The sequence below is a fragment of the Pristiophorus japonicus genome, unplaced genomic scaffold (genome assembly GCF_044704955.1).
Source record: "Pristiophorus japonicus isolate sPriJap1 unplaced genomic scaffold, sPriJap1.hap1 HAP1_SCAFFOLD_412, whole genome shotgun sequence".
In the NCBI taxonomy this organism is placed as follows: Eukaryota; Metazoa; Chordata; class Chondrichthyes; family Pristiophoridae; genus Pristiophorus; species Pristiophorus japonicus.
Genome location: NW_027254003.1, coordinates 417501 through 433500, shown reverse-complemented (window position 1 = coordinate 433500; position 16000 = coordinate 417501).

Sequence of the window (16000 nt, the reverse complement as noted above, 5' to 3'; positions counted from 1 at the left end):
GGGGCAGTACTGAGGGAGCGGCGCACTGTCGGAGGGGCGGTACTGAGGGAGTGCCGCACTGTCGGAGGGGCAGTACTGAGGGAGCGCCGCACTGTCGGAGGGGCAGTACTGAGGGAGTGCCGCACTGTCGGAGGGGATGTACTGAGGGAGCGCCGCACTGTCGGAGCAGCAGTACTGAGGGAGTGCCGCACTGTCGGAGGGGCAGTACTGAGGGAGCGCTGCACTGTCGGAGCAGCAGTACTGAGGGAGTGCCGCACTGTCGGAGGGGCAGTACTGAGGGAGCACCGCACTATCGGAGGGGCAGTACTGAGGGAGTGCCGCACTGTCGGAGGGGATGTACTGAGGGAGCGCCGCACTGTCGGAGGGGATGTACTGAGGGAGCGCCGCACTGTCGGAGCAGCAGTACTGAGGGAGTGCCGCACTGTCGGAGGGGCAGTACTGAGGGAGCGCCGCACTGTCGGAGGGGCAGTACTGATGGAGCGCCGCACTGTCGGAGGGGCAGTACTGAGGGAGCGCTGCACTGTCGGAGCAGCAGTACTGAGGGAGTGCCGCACTGTCGGAGGGGCAGTACTGAGGGAGCACCGCACTATCGGAGGGGCAGTACTGAGGGAGTGCCGCACTGTCGGAGGGGATGTACTGAGGGAGCGCCGCACTGTCGGAGGGGATGTACTGAGGGAGCGCCGCACTGTCGGAGCAGCAGTACTGAGGGAGTGCCGCACTGTCGGAGGGGCGGTACTGAGGGAGCGCCGCACTGTCGGAGGGGCAGTACTGATGGAGCGCCGCACTGTTGGAGGGGCAGTACTGAGGGAGCGCCGCACTGTCGGAGGGGCAGTACTGAGGGAGTGCCGCACTGTCGGAGGGGCTGTACTGAGGGAGCGCCGCACTGTCGGAGGGGATGTAGTGAGGGAGCGCCGCACTGTCGGAGGGGATGTACTGAGGGAGTGCCGCACTGTCGGAGGGGCAGTACTGAGGGAGCACCGCACTATCGGAGGGGCAGTACTGAGGGAGCGCCGCACTGTCGGAGGGGCAGTACTGAGGGAGCGCCGCACTGTCGGAGGGGCAGTACTGAGGGAGCGCCGCACTGTCGGAGGGGCAGTACTTAGGGAGGGGCGGTACTGAGGGAGCGCCGCACTGTCGGAGGGGCAGTACTGAGGGAGTGCCGCACTGTCGGAGGGGCATTACTGAGGGAGCGCCGCACTGTCGGAGGGGCAGTACTGATGGAGCGCCGCACTGTCGGAGGGGCTGTACTGAGGGAGCGCCGCACTGTCGGAGGGGATGTACTGAGGGAGCGCCGCACTGTCGGAGGGGATGTACTGAGGGAGCGCCGCACTGTCGGAGGGGATGTACTGAGGGAGTGCCGCACTGTCGGAGGGGCAGTACTGAGGGAGCACCGCACTATCGGAGGGGCAGTACTGAGGGAGTGCCGCACTGTCGGAGGGGCAGTACTGAGGGAGCGCCGCACTGTCGGAGGGGCAGTACTGAGGGAGCGCCGCACTGTCGGAGGGGCAGTACTGAGGGAGCGCCGCACTGTCGGGGGGGCAGTACTGAGGGAGCGCCGCACTGTCGGAGGGGCAGTACTTAGGGAGGGGCGGTACTGAGGGAGCGCCGCACTGTCGGAGGGGCAGTACTGAGGGAGACGTACTGTCAGAGGGGCAGTACTGAGGGAACACCGCACTGTCGGAGGGGCAGTACTGAGGGAGCGCCGCACTGTCGGAGGGGCAGTACTGAGGGAGCGCCGCACTGTCGGAGGGGCAGTACTGAGGGAGTGCTGCACTGTCGGAGGGGCCGTCTTTCGGATGAGACGTTAAACCGAGGCCCATCTGCCCTCTCGGGTGGATGTAAAAGATCCCGGGGCCACTATTGGAAGAAGAGCAGGGGGAGTTCTCCCCGGTGTCCTGGATAGATGCTGAGAGAGAAATGGAGTTGAGGTCAAAGATCAGCCATGATTGTATTAAATAGTGGTGCAGGCTCGAAGAGCCGAATGGCCTACTCATGCACCTATTTTCTATGTTTCTATTCGCCTCGACCCCTCCCTGTGGCAGCGGGTTCCACATCCTCACCGCTCTCTGGGGTAACGAAGTTTCTCCCGAATTCCCCAGCTGGATTTATTCGCTACAGGCCAGTCGCGATCTGATTGAATGGTGGAGCGGGGACAAAGGGCATTCCTCCTCTTCATGTGTGATGTACGATGCAGTCTGTGGGTGAATAGCCAGCCCACGCTCACTCTTGATGGAACATAAGAAATAGGAGCAGGAGTCGGCCATTTGGACCCTCGAGCCTGCTCCGCCATTTAATGAGATCATAACTGATCCGATCATGGACTCGGCTCCACTTCCCTGCCCGATCCCTCGATTCGCTGAGAGTCCAAAAATCTATTGATCTCAGTCTTGGATCTCATCAGAGGCAGACCCTCGGAATCGAGGAAGACTTGCTTCCACTCTTAACATGAGTGCTTAGGTGACTGAACAGTCCAATCCGAGAGCCACAGTCCCTGTCACAGGTGGGACAGACAGTGGTTGAGGGAAGGGGAGGGTGGGACTGGTTTGCCGCACGCTCCTTCCGCTGCCTGCGCTTGGTTTCTGCACGCTCTCGGCGACGAGACTCGAGGTGCTCAGCGCCCTCCCGGATGCACTTCCTCCACTTAGGGCGGACTGGTCTTTGGGCCCAGGGACTCCCAGGTGTCGGTGGGGATGTTGCACTTTATCAGGGAGGCTTTGAGGGTGGTCCCTTGTAACGTTTCCTCTGCCCACCTTTGGCTCGTTTGCCGTGAAGGAGTTCCGAGTAGAGCGCTTGCTTTGGGAGTCTCGTGTCGGGGACATGCGGACAATGTGGCCCTGCCCAGCGGAGCTGGTCGAGTGTGGTCAGTGCTTCAATGCTGGGGATGCCCAGAATTGCACAGGAGATATCAGCACCACCTTGGAGCCTGTTCCCTGTGTTATGTCCGTAATGTACCTATGAATGACTCCACGAGGCAATGGTTGTACTCAAACTGGAGTGACCTTGGTCCTTTATCCGTAACTCCAGAGTGAGGCACAAGCATGGTGGGGCAGCCTTTCATACTGGGCCCTGCACACCTATGCAGGTGATCCTCAGGTGTCCCACCACAGTGCCCTCTGGTGGACAGTCTCTGCCACAGGGGCAGGAAACCCCGGTCTCCACCAGTTGCACCCTCTAGTGGTGCCAGCATAATATATACACAGTGTAAACCTTATTGATAGTACATCAGGTAACAAGTCTCCATCTTATGCAACTACACAGTGACGGCACAGAGAGTATATCTATAGTCTACGTATATAACACCCTGCTTTGCCCAACGCTCGTGAGCAAAAGAACCATCGTTGTTACATGAACTCCAAGCTATAACTTATCCGTGATGATCCGATTTTCACCGCCAGGTTTTTTGAGTGTACGGCACTCCCTTTAACCCCCTCCCCCACTCCGCTCTCCTCCCTCCTTCCCTCCCTCTACTTTGTCTTACTTCATTGTTTCCGCAATCCTGGCCAGGCCTAAAAAGCCTTCGCGGGTTCTCAAGGGACCCTCCAGCTCACTCAATAATTTAACAAACAACACTGTCCATTTGAAGTTCCTCGATCTCTCTCTCTCGCTCTCCTGGCAGCGAGGCTGGGCCTGAACGAACGTACTGAAGTGGATCAGAGAACGATACCGCACAGGAGGATCCCATTGGGCCCATGGAGCCCGTGCTGTGCCGGCTCTGTGACAGAGCGATCCAATCAGTCCCACTGCCCCCTGCTCTTTCCCCACAGCCCGGCACATTTCCCCCCTTCCAGTATTTACCCAATTCCCCCGTTTGAAAGTCCCGATTGAATCTGCTCCCACCGCCCTTTCAGGCAGCGCGTTCCCGATCACAACAACTCGCTGCGTCAAAAACACATTCTCCCCATCTCCCCCTCTGGTTCCATCGCCGATTATCGTCAATCTGTGTCCCTCTGGTTACCCACCCTCCTGCCCCCGGGAACAGTCTCTCCTGATATACTCCTCAAAAACCCTCGTGATAGTGAACCCCTCGATTAAATCTCCCCCTTAACCTTCTCTGCTCCGAGGAGAACAACCCCTGCTTCTCCAGTCTCTCCCTGTCACTGAAGGCCCTCATCCCCCGGGACCATTCTGGTCAATCTCCTCCTCACCCTCCACAAGGCCTTCACATCCTGCCTAAAGTACGGGGCCCAGAATTGGCCACAATACTCCAGCTGGGGCCTAACCAGAGATTTATCAAGGGTTAGGTGAGTGGGCAAATGCATGGCAGATGCAGTATAATGTGGATAAATGTGAGGTTATCCACTTTGGTGGTAAAAACAGGAAGGCAGAATATTATTTGAATGGCGGCAGATTAGGAAAAGGGGAGGTGCAACGAGACCTGGGTGTCATGGTACATCAGTCATTGAAAGTTGGCATGCAGGTACAGCATGTGGTGAAGAAGGCAAATGGCATGTTGGCCTTCATAGCGAGAGAATTTGAGTATAGGAGCAGGGAGGTCTTACTGCAGTTGTACAGGGCCTTGGTGAGGCCTCACCTGGAGTATTGTGTACAGTTTTGGTCTCCTAATCTGAGGAAGGACATTCTTGCTTTTGAGGGAGTGCAGCGAAGGTTCACCAGACTGATTCCCGGGATGGCAGGACTGACATATGAGGAGAGACTGGATCGACTGGGCTTATATTCACTGGAGTTTAGAAGGATGAGAGGGGATCTCACAGAAACATATAACATTCTGACGGGATTGGACAGGTTAGATGCAGGAAGAATGTTCCCGATGTTGGGGAAGTCCAGAACCAGGGGACACAGTCGAAGGATAAGGGGGTAAGCCATTTAGGACCGAGATGAGGAGAAACTTCTTCACTCAGAGAATTGTGAACCTGTGGAATTCTCTACCACAGAAAGTTGTTGAGGCCAGTTCGTTGGATATATTCAAAAGGGAGTTAGATATGGTCCTTATGGCTAAAGGGATCAAGGGGTATGGAGAGAAAGCAGGAATGGGGTACTGAGGGAATGATCAGCCATGATCATATTGAATGGTGGTTCAGGCTCGAAGGGCCCAATGGCCTACTCCTGCACCTATTTTCTATGTTTCTATAAAGTTTGGCGGCCCAGAATCACACGGGATATACGGCACAGAAACAGGCCGTTCGGCCCAACCAGTCCCTGCCGGCGTTTATACCCCACTCGAGCTTCCTCCTGTCTTTCCTCATCTAACTCGATCAGCATAACCCTCTATTCCTTCCTCCCTCATGTGTTTATCCAGCCTCCCCTTAAATGCATCGATACTATTCGCCTCAACCCCTCCCTGTGGCAGCGAGTTCCACATTCTCACCGCTCTCTGGGTAAAGAAGTTTCTCCTGAATTCCCCATTGGGTTTATCAGTGACTGTCTGATATTGATGGTCTCTAGTTCTGGTCTCCCCCACAAGGGGAAACACTCACACAAAAGCAAAATACCGCGGATGCTAGAACCTGGAATAAAATAGAGTGGGACTTGAATGCACAATCTTCTCCTCCGAGGGAGCGCCGCACTGTCGGAGGGGCAGTACTGAGGGAGCGCCGCACTGTCGGAGGGGCAGTACTGAGGGAGTGCCGCACTGTCGGAGGGGCAGTGCTGAGGGAGCGCCGTACTGCGCTGTCAGAGGGGTAGTACTGAGGGAGTGCCGCACTGTCCAAGGGGCAGTACTGAGGGAGTACCGCACTGTCGGAGGGGCAGTACTGAGGGAGCGCCGTACTGCGCTGTCAGAGGGGTAGTACTGAGGGAGCGCCGCACTGTCGCAGGGGCAGTACTGAGGGAGCGCCGCACTGTCGGAGGGGCGGTACTGAGGGAGTGCCACACTGTCGGAGGGGCAGTACTGAGGGAGTCCCACACTGTCGGAGGGGCAGTACTGAGGGAGTGCCACACTGTCGGAGGGGCAGTACTGAGGGAGCGCCGCACTGTCGGAGGGGCAGTACTGAGGGAGCGCCGCACTGTTGGAGGGGCGGTACTGGGGGAGCGTCGCACTGTCGGAGGGGTAGTACTGAGGGAGTGCCGCACTGTCGGAGGGGCAGTACTGAGGGAGTGCCGCACTGCGCTGTCGGACGGGCAGTACTGAGGGAGCACCGGACTGTCGGAGGGACAGTACTGAGGGAGTGCCGCACTGTCGGAGGGACAGTACTGAGGGAGTGCCGCACTGTCGGAGGGGCAGTACTGAGGGAGTGCCGCACTGTCGGAGGGGCAGTACTGAGGGAGCACCGTACTGTCGGAGGGGCAGTACTGAGGGAGCACCGCACTGTCGGAGGGGCAGTACTGAGGGAGTGCCGCACTGTCGGAGGGGCAGTACTGAGGGAGCGCCGCACTGTCGGAGGGGCAGTACTGAGGGAGTGCCGCACTGTCGGAGGTGCCGTCATTCGGATGAGACGTTAAACCGAGGCCCCGTCTGCCCCCTCGGGTGGATGTTAAAGATCCCGGGGCCACGATTGGAAGAAGAGTTTTCCCCGGTGTCCTGGGGCCGATATTACCTCCCTCAGTCAGACAGAGCGGGGCCCTACATCTCCTGACTACGTGTGAGATCTTGCTGTGCTCAAACTGCCTGCCTTTGGCCTGTGTGGCAACAGTTGGAATATCTAGTCGACTGTGAACACAGGCCGCTGGGCCATACCTCGGGAGCGGTGATGGAGTGCTGTGTAAGGACAAGACTCCTGCACAAATATTTGGCCTACGCCTCAAAATATTTAAATATTCATCTCAGTGCACTGGGGAGGCGAGGGAAGGAGGGACCTGATGTATTTGCGTCTGTCTGAGACCATCCAGCCTCTGACATGTTGCTGCACCTCGAGATCCAGAGGTTGCAACGATCAGGGCGAGGCTAAACAGGCCGGGCACTCCCTCAGTACTGCCCCTCCGACAGTGAGGCACTCCCTCAGTACTGCCCCTCCGACAGTGAGGCACTCCCTCAGTACTGCCCCTCCGACAGTGCAGCGCTCCCTCAGTACTGCCCCTCCGACAGTGCGGCGCTCCCTCAGTACTGCCCCTCCGACAGTGCGGCACTCCCTCAGTACTGCCCCTCCGACAGTGCGGCACTCCCTCAGTACTGCCCCTCCGACAGTGCGGCACTCCCTCTGTACTGCCCCTCCGACAGTGCGGCACTCCCTCAGTACTGCCCCTCCGACAGTGCGGCACTCCCTCAGTACTGCCCCTCCGACAGTGCGGCACTCCCTCAGTACTGCCCCTCCGACAGTGCGGCGCTCCCTCGGTACTGCCCCTCCGACAGTGCGGCGCTCCCTCAGTACTGCCCCTCCGACAGTGCGGCGCTCCCTCAGTACTGCCCCTCCGACAGTGCGGCTCCCTCAGTACTGCCCCTCCGACAGTGCGGCGCTCCCTCAGTACTGCCCCTCCGACAGTGCGGCGCTCCCTCAGTACTGCCCCTCTGACAGTGCGGCTCCCTCAGTACTGCCCCTCCGACAGTGCGGCACTCCCTCAGTACTGCCCCTCCGACAGTGCGGCTCCCTCAGTACTGCCCCTCCGACAGTGCGGCGCTCCCTCGGTCTGTAAATCTCCGAAAGGGTTTGATCGGGTCGCGGCCGAGAAACTGGGTCTCCCACTTGCCGCTTTCTGCAAGAGCGCCATTTCCGAAAGTGGCCTCCATTTTGTTGGCAGTCTTGCCTGTGTTGTCGCACACATGCACCGGCCCCCTCACCGACCGGCGAGGAACCCCTCCCCCCACCCCCGTTTCCCCGGGCCGGGAGCTGCGCGCGGACGCCATTTTGGTTTCACTGCCCAGGAGGCCCCCGACTTCCAGCACTGACCCCCGACGATGACACCCCAGGGGTCTCGGCCCTCTCGGTTGAGGCCTGAGGCCTTGCTTGGCGCTGAACCTAAAGCTTGCCCTTCGGCTTGTGGTGGGGGGAAGGGGTGGGGTATAGAGAGCAGAACTGAGGCGGGGGAGGTCCATCAATATCAGACAGTCACCGGTAAACCCAATGGGGGAATTCAGGAGAAACCTCTTTACCCAGAGAGCGGTGAGAATGTGGAACTCGCTGCCACAGGGAGGGGTTGAGGCGAATAGTATCGATGTATTTAAGGGGAACATAAGAACATAAGAAATAGGGGCAGGAGTTGGCCATTCGATCCCTCGAGCCTGCTCCGCCATTTAATACGATCATGGCTGATCCGATCATGGACTCAGCTCCCCTTCCCTGCCCGCCCCCTTATCCCCTTATCGGTTAAGAAACTGTCTATTTCGGCCTTAAATTTATTCAATGTCCCAGCTTCCACAGCTCTCTGAGGCAGAGAATTCCACAGATTGACAACCCTCTCAGAGAAGAAATTCCTCCTCATCTCAGTTTTAAATGGGCGGCCCCTTATTCTAAGACCATGCCCCCTAGTTCTAGTCTCCCCCATCAGTGGAAACATCCTCTCTGCATCCACCTTGTCAAGCCCCCCTCATAATCTGATATGTTTCGATAAGATCACCTCTCATTCTTCTGAATTCCAATGAGTAGAGGCCCAACCTCCTCAACCTTTCCTCATAAGTCAACCCCCTCATCCCCGGAATCAACCGAGTGAACCTTCTCTGAACTGCCTCCAAAGCAAGTATATCCTTTCGTAAATATGGAAACCAAAACTGCACGCAGTACTCCAGGTGTGGCCTCACCAATACCCTGTATAACTGTAGCAAGACTTCCCTGCTTTTATACTCCATCCCCGGGATAAACCCATGAGAGAGAGAGGAATAGAAGGATATGGGGATGGGGGGGGGAGGGAGATGAAGAGGGGTGGGAGGGGGCTGGAATGGAACTTAAACCCTGGCACGGAGCGATGGGGCCCAATGGCCGCTTTCTGTGTTGGACAGAACCACGGCCAAGCCGATGTTATACCGCGCAGTACCAGGGGCCGTCAGGAGAGGGCGCTGGTTGCCCATGGTTACGGGGCCTACGCTCGTTCCCGCACCCATTACAACCAAAACTCCGGCCTTCTCTTCACTCACAGGGGCTGCACATTGTGGGGGCCGCCCACCTATTCCGCCCCCTCCCCCCTCCCCAGGCTGAACGGGACGGTGTGCGGCCTATCCGATCCCCGTAACCCGCGGCGTAACTCAAACCGCCCCCATAACATCGTCCGTCTCCGGCCCCTGCCTCAGCTCATCCGCTGCTGAAGCCCTCATCCGTGCCCTCGTTACCTCCAGACTTGACTATTCCAACGCGCTGCGCTCCTGGCCGGCCTCCCACATTCCCACCCACGTAAACTAGAGGTGATCCAAAACTCGGCTGCCCCCGTGTCCTAACTCGCACCGAATCCCGCTCACCCATCACCCCCGGTGCTCGCTGCCCCCATGTCCTAACTCGCACCGAGTCCCGCTCACCCATCACCCCCTGTGCTCGCTGACCCGTGTCCTAACTCGCACCGAGTCCCACTCACCCATCACCCCCTGTGCTCACTGCCCCCGTGTCCTAACTCACACCGAGTCCCGCTCACCCATCACCCCGGGTGCTCACTGCCCCGTGTCCTAACTCGCACCGAGTCCCGCTCACCCATCACCCCCTGTGCTCGCTGCCCCCGTGTCCTAACTCGCACCGAGTCCCGCTCACCCATCACCCCCTGTGCTCACTGCCCCGTGTCCTAACTCGCACCGAGTCCCACTCACCCATCACCTCCTGTGCTCGCTGCCCCCGTGTCCTAACTCGTACCGAATCCCACTCACCCATCACCCCCTGTGCTCGCTGCCCCCGTGTCCTAACTCGTACCGAGTCCCGCTCACCCATCACCCCCTGTGCTCACTGACCTACATTGGCTCCCGGTCTGGCAACGCCTCGATATCAAACTTCTCATCCTTGTTTACAATTCCCTCCATTGTCTCGCCCCCTCCCTATCTCTGTAACCCTCTCCAGCCCCTACACCCCTCCCTATCTCTATAACCTCCTCCAGCCCCTACACCCCTCCCTATCTCTGTAACCTCCTCCAGCCCCTACACCCCTCCCTATCTCTGTAACCTCCTCCAGACCCTGCACCCCTCCCTATCTCTGCAACCTCCTCCAGCCCCTACACCCCTCCCTATCTCTGTAACCTCCTCCAGCCCAACACCCCTCCCTATCTCTGTAACCCCCTCCAGCCCAACACCCCTCCCTATCTCAGTAACCTCCTCCAGCCCCTACAACCCTCCCTATCTCTGTAACCTCCCCCAGCCCCTACACCCCTCCCTATCTCTGTAACCTCCTCCAGCCCCTACACCCCTCCCTATCTCTGTAACCTCCTCCAGCCCCTACACCCCTCCCTATCTCTGTAACTTCCTCCAGCCCCTACACCCCTCCCTATCTCTGTAACCTCCTCCAGCCCCTACACCCCTCCCTATCTCTGTAACCTCCTCCAGCCCCTACACCCCTCCCTATCTCTGTAACCTCCTCCAGCCCCTACACCCTCCCTATCTCTGTAACCTCCTCCAGCCCCTACACCCCTCCCTATCTCTGTAACCTCCTCCAGCCCCTACACCCTCCCTATCTCTGTAACCCCCTCCAGCCCCTACACCCCTCCCTATCTCTGTAACCTCCTCCAGCCCCTACACCCCTCCCTATCTCTGTAACCTCCTCCAGCCCCTACACCCCTCCCTATCTCTGTAACCTCCTCCAGCCCCTACACCCTCCCTATCTCTGTAACCCCCTCCAGCCCCTACACCCCTCCCTATCTCTGTAACCTCCTCCAGCCCCTACACCCCTCCCTATCTCTGTAACCTCCTCCAGCCCCTACACCCTCCCTATCTCTGTAACCCCCTCCAGCCCCTACACCCCTCCCTATCTCTGTAACCTCCTCCAGCCCCTACACCCTCCCTATCTCTGTAACCCCCTCCAGCCCCTACACCCCTCCCTATCTCTGTAACCTCCTCCAGCCCCTACAACCCTCCCTATCTCTGTAACCTCCTCCAGCCCCTACACCCCTCCCTATCTCTGTAACCTCCTCCAGCCCCTACACCCCTCCCTATCTCTGTAACCTCCTCCAGCCTCTACACCCTCCCTATCTCTGTAACCTCCTCCAGCCCCTACACCCCTCCCTATCTCTGTAACCTCCTCCAGCCCCTACACCCTCCCTATCTCTGTAACCCCCTCCAGCCCCTACACCCCTCCCTATCTCTGTAACCTCCTCCAGCCTCTACACCCCTCCCTATCTCTGTAACCTCCTCCAGCCCCTACACCCTCCCTATCTCTGTAACCCCCTCCAGCCCCTACACCCCTCCCTATCTCTGTAACCTCCTCCAGCCCCTACACCCTCCCTATCTCTGTAACCCCCTCCAGCCCCTACACCCCTCCCTATCTCTGTAACCTCCTCCAGCCCCTACAACCCTCCCTATCTCTGTAACCTCCTCCAGCCCCTACACCCCTCCCTATCTCTGTAACCTCCTCCAGCCCCTACACCCCTCCCTATCTCTGTAACCTCCTCCAGCCTCTACACCCTCCCTATCTCTGTAACCTCCTCCAGCCCCTACACCCCTCCCTATCTCTGTAACCTCCTCCAGCCCCTACACCCTCCCTATCTCTGTAACCCCCTCCAGCCCCTACACCCCTCCCTATCTCTGTAACCTCCTCCAGCCCCTACACCCCTCCCTATCTCTGTAACCTCCTCCAGCCCCTACACCCCTCCCTATCTCTGTAACCTCCTCCAGCCCCTACACCCTCCCTATCTCTGTAACCCCCTCCAGCCCCTACACCCCTCCCTATCTCTGTAACCTCCTCCAGCCCCTACACCCCTCCCTATCTATGTAACCTCCTCCAGCCCCTACACCCCTCCCTATTTCTGTAACCTCCTCCAGCCCCTACACCCCTCCCTATCTCTGTAACCTCCTCCAGCCCCTACACCCTCCCTATCTCTGTAACCCCCTCCAGCCCCTACACCCCTCCCTATCTCTGTAACCTCCTCCAGCCCCTACACCCCTCCCTATCTCTGTAACCTCCTCCAGCCCCTACACCCTCCCTATCTCTGAAACCCCCTCCAGCCCCTACACCCCTCCCTTTCTCTGTAACCTCCTCCAGCCCCTACACCCCTCCCTATCTCTGTAACCTCCTCCAGCCCCTACACCCCTCCCTATCTCTGTAACCCCCTCCAGCCCCTACACCCCTCCCTATCTCTGTAACCTCCTCCAGCCCCTACACCCCTCCCTATCTCTGTAACCCCCTCCAGCCCCTACACCCCTCCCTATCTCTGTAACCCCCTCCAGCCCCTACACCCCTCCCTATCTCTGTAACCCCCTCCAGCCCCTACACCCCTCCCTATCTCTGTAACCTCCTCCAGCCTCTACACCCCTCCCTATCTCTGTAACCTCCTCCAGCCCCTACACCCTCCCTATCTCTGTAACCCCCTCCAGCCCCTACACCCCTCCCTATCTCTGTAACCTCCTCCAGCCCCTACACCCTCCCTATCTCTGTAACCCCCTCCAGCCCCTACACCCCTCCCTATCTCTGTAACCTCCTCCAGCCCCTACAACCCTCCCTATCTCTGTAACCTCCTCCAGCCCCTACACCCCTCCCTATCTCTGTAACCTCCTCCAGCCCCTACACCCCTCCCTATCTCTGTAACCTCCTCCAGCCTCTACACCCTCCCTATCTCTGTAACCTCCTCCAGCCCCTACACCCCTCCCTATCTCTGTAACCTCCTCCAGCCCCTACACCCTCCCTATCTCTGTAACCCCCTCCAGCCCCTACACCCCTCCCTATCTCTGTAACCTCCTCCAGCCCCTACATCCCTCCCTATCTCTGTAACCTCCTCCAGCCCCTACACCCCTCCCTATCTCTGTAACCTCCTCCAGCCCCTACACCCTCCCTATCTCTGTAACCCCCTCCAGCCCCTACACCCCTCCCTATCTCTGTAACCTCCTCCAGCCCCTACACCCCTCCCTATCTATGTAACCTCCTCCAGCCCCTACACCCCTCCCTATCTCTGTAACCTCCTCCAGCCCCTACACCCCTCCCTATCTCTGTAACCTCCTCCAGCCCCTACACCCTCCCTATCTCTGTAACCCCCTCCAGCCCCTACACCCCTCCCTATCTCTGTAACCTCCTCCAGCCCCTACACCCCTCCCTATCTCTGTAACCCCCTCCAGCCCCTACACCCCTCCCTATCTCTGTAACCTCCTCCAGCCCCTACACCCCTCCCTATCTCTGTAACCCCCTCCAGCCCCTACACCCCTCCCTATCTCTGTAACCCCCTCCAGCCCCTACACCCCTCCCTATCTCTGTAACCCCCTCCAGCCCCTACACCCCTCCCTATCTCTGTAACCTCCTCCAGCCCCTACACCCTCCCTATCTCTGTAACCTCCTCCAGCCCCTACACCCCTCCCTATCTCTGAAACCCCCTCCAGCCCCTACACCCCTCCCTTTCTCTGTAACCTCCTCCAGCCCCTACACCCCTCCCTATCTCTGTAACCTCCTCCAGCCCCTACACCCCTCCCTATCTCTGTAACCTCCTCCAGCCCCTACACCCCTCCCTATCTCTGTAACATCCTCCAGCCCCTACACCCTCCCTATCTCTGTAACCTCCTCCAGCCCTACACCCCTCCCTATCTCTGTAACATCCTCCAGCCACTACACCCCTCCCGATCTCTGTAACCTCCTCCAGCCCCTACACCCTCCCTATCTCTGTAACCTCCTCCAGCCCTACACCCCTCCCTATCTCTGTAACCTCCTCCAGCCCTACACCCCTCCCTATCTCTGTAACATCCTCCAGCCACTACACCCCTCCCGATCTCTGTAACATCCTCCAGCCCCTACACCCTCCCTATCTCTGTAACCTCCTCCAGCCCTACACCCCTCCCTATCTCTGTAACATCCTCCAGCCACTACACCCCTCCCGATCTCTGTAACCTCCTCCAGCCCCTACACCCTCCCTATCTCTGTAACCTCCTCCAGCCCTACACCCCTCCCTATCTCTGTAACCTCCTCCAGCCCTACACCCCTCCCTATCTCTGTAACATCCTCCAGCCACTACACCCCTCCCGATCTCTGTAACATCCTCCAGCCCCTACACCCTCCCTATCTCTGTAACCTCCTCCAGCCCTACACCCCTCCCTATCTCTGTAACATCCTCCAGCCCCTACACCCCTCCCTATCTCTGTAACCCCCTCCAGCCCCTACACCCCTCCCTATCTCTGTAACCCCCTCCAGTCCCTACACCCCTCCCTATCTCTGTAACCTCCTCCAGCCCCTACACCCTCCCTATCTCTGTAACCTCCTCCAGCCCTACACCCCTCCCTATCTCTGTAACCTCCTCCAGCCCTACACCCCTCCCTATCTCTGTAACATCCTCCAGCCACTACACCCCTCCCGATCTCTGTAACATCCTCCAGCCCCTACACCCTCCCTATCTCTGTAACCTCCTCCAGCCCTACACCCCTCCCTATCTCTGTAACATCCTCCAGCCCCTACACCCCTCCCTATCTCTGTAACCCCCTCCAGCCCCTACACCCCTCCCTATCTCTGTAACCCCCTCCAGTCCCTACACCCCTCCCTATCTCTGTAACCTCCTCCAGCCCCTACACCCCTCCCTATCTCTGTAACCTCCTCCAGCCCCTACACCCCTCCCTATCTCTGTAACCTCCTTCGCTCGTGTGAAGCGCCTTGAGACGTTTTGCGACGTTAAAGACGCTATATAAATGCAAGTTGATGTTGGGTGGAATTCCACAGACTGCTGAACCTGCCTGAATTCTGTCGGTAAGATTCCACGGGTTATTCAACCGTGGGTGCCTGTCCTGACCTCACCAGATGTGCACAGGTTCAGCCACCAGGGAGCGGTAAAGAGCCACGAGAGACACAAAAGCTGCTGTCAATTGTCGAAACCCAGTCTCCCCCGCCAGTGACCCCTGAGGGAGCGGCGCACTGTCGGAGGGGCAGTACTGAGGGAGTGCCGCACTGTCGGAGGGGCAGTACTGAGGGAGTGCCGCACTGTCGGAGGGGCGGTACTGAGGGAGTGCCGCACTGTCGGAGGGGCGGTACTGAGGGAGTGCCGCACTGTCGGAGGGGCAGTACTGAGGGAGTGCCGCACTGTCGGAGGGGCGGTACTGAGGGAGTGCCGCACTGTCGGAGGGGCAGTACTGAGGGAGTGCCGCACTGTCGGAGGGGCAGTACTGAGGGAGCCCCGCACTGTCGGAGGGGCAGTACTGAGGGAGCGCCGCACTGTCGGAGGGGCGGTACTGAGGGAGCGCCGCACTGTCGGAGGGGCAGTACTGAGGGAGTGCCGCACTGTCGGAGGGGCAGTACTGAGGGAGCGCCGCACTGTCGGAGGGGCAGTACTGAGGGAGCACCGCACTGTCGGAGGGGCAGTACTGAGGGAGTGCCGCACTGTCGGAGGGGCAGTACTGAGGGAGTGCCGCACTGTCGGAGGGGCAGTACTGAGGGAGTGCCGCACTGTCGGAGGGGCGGTACTGAGGGAGTGCCGCACTGTCGGAGAGGCAGTACTGAGGGAGCGCCGCACTGTCGGAGGGGCAGTACTGAGGGAGTGCGTCACTGTCAGAGGGGCAGTACTGAGGGAGTGCGACACTGTCGTAGGGGCAGTACTGAGGGGGAGCCGCACTGTCGGAGGGGCAGTACTGAGGGAGTGCCGCACTGTTGGAGGGGCAGTACTGAGGGAGTGCCGCACTGTTGGAGGGGCAGTACTGAGGGAGTGCGACACTGTCGTAGGGGCAGTACTGAGGGGGAGCCGCACTGTCGGAGGGGCAGTACTGAGGGAGTGCCGCACTGTTGGAGGGGCAGTACTGAGGGAGCGCCGCACTGTCGGAGGGGCGGTACTGAGGGAGTGCCGCACTGTCGGAGGGGCGGTACTGAGGGAGTGCCGCACTGTCGGAGGGGCAGTACTGAGGGAGCGCTGTACTGTCGGAGGGGCAGTACTGAGGGAGCGCCGCACTGTCGGAGGGGCAGTACTGAGGGAGCGCTGTACTGTCGGAGGGGCAGTACTGAGGGAGCGCCGCACTGTCGGAGGGGCAGTACTGAGGGAGTGCCGCACTGTCGGAGGGGCGGTACTGAGGGAGTGCCGCACTGTCGGAGAGGCA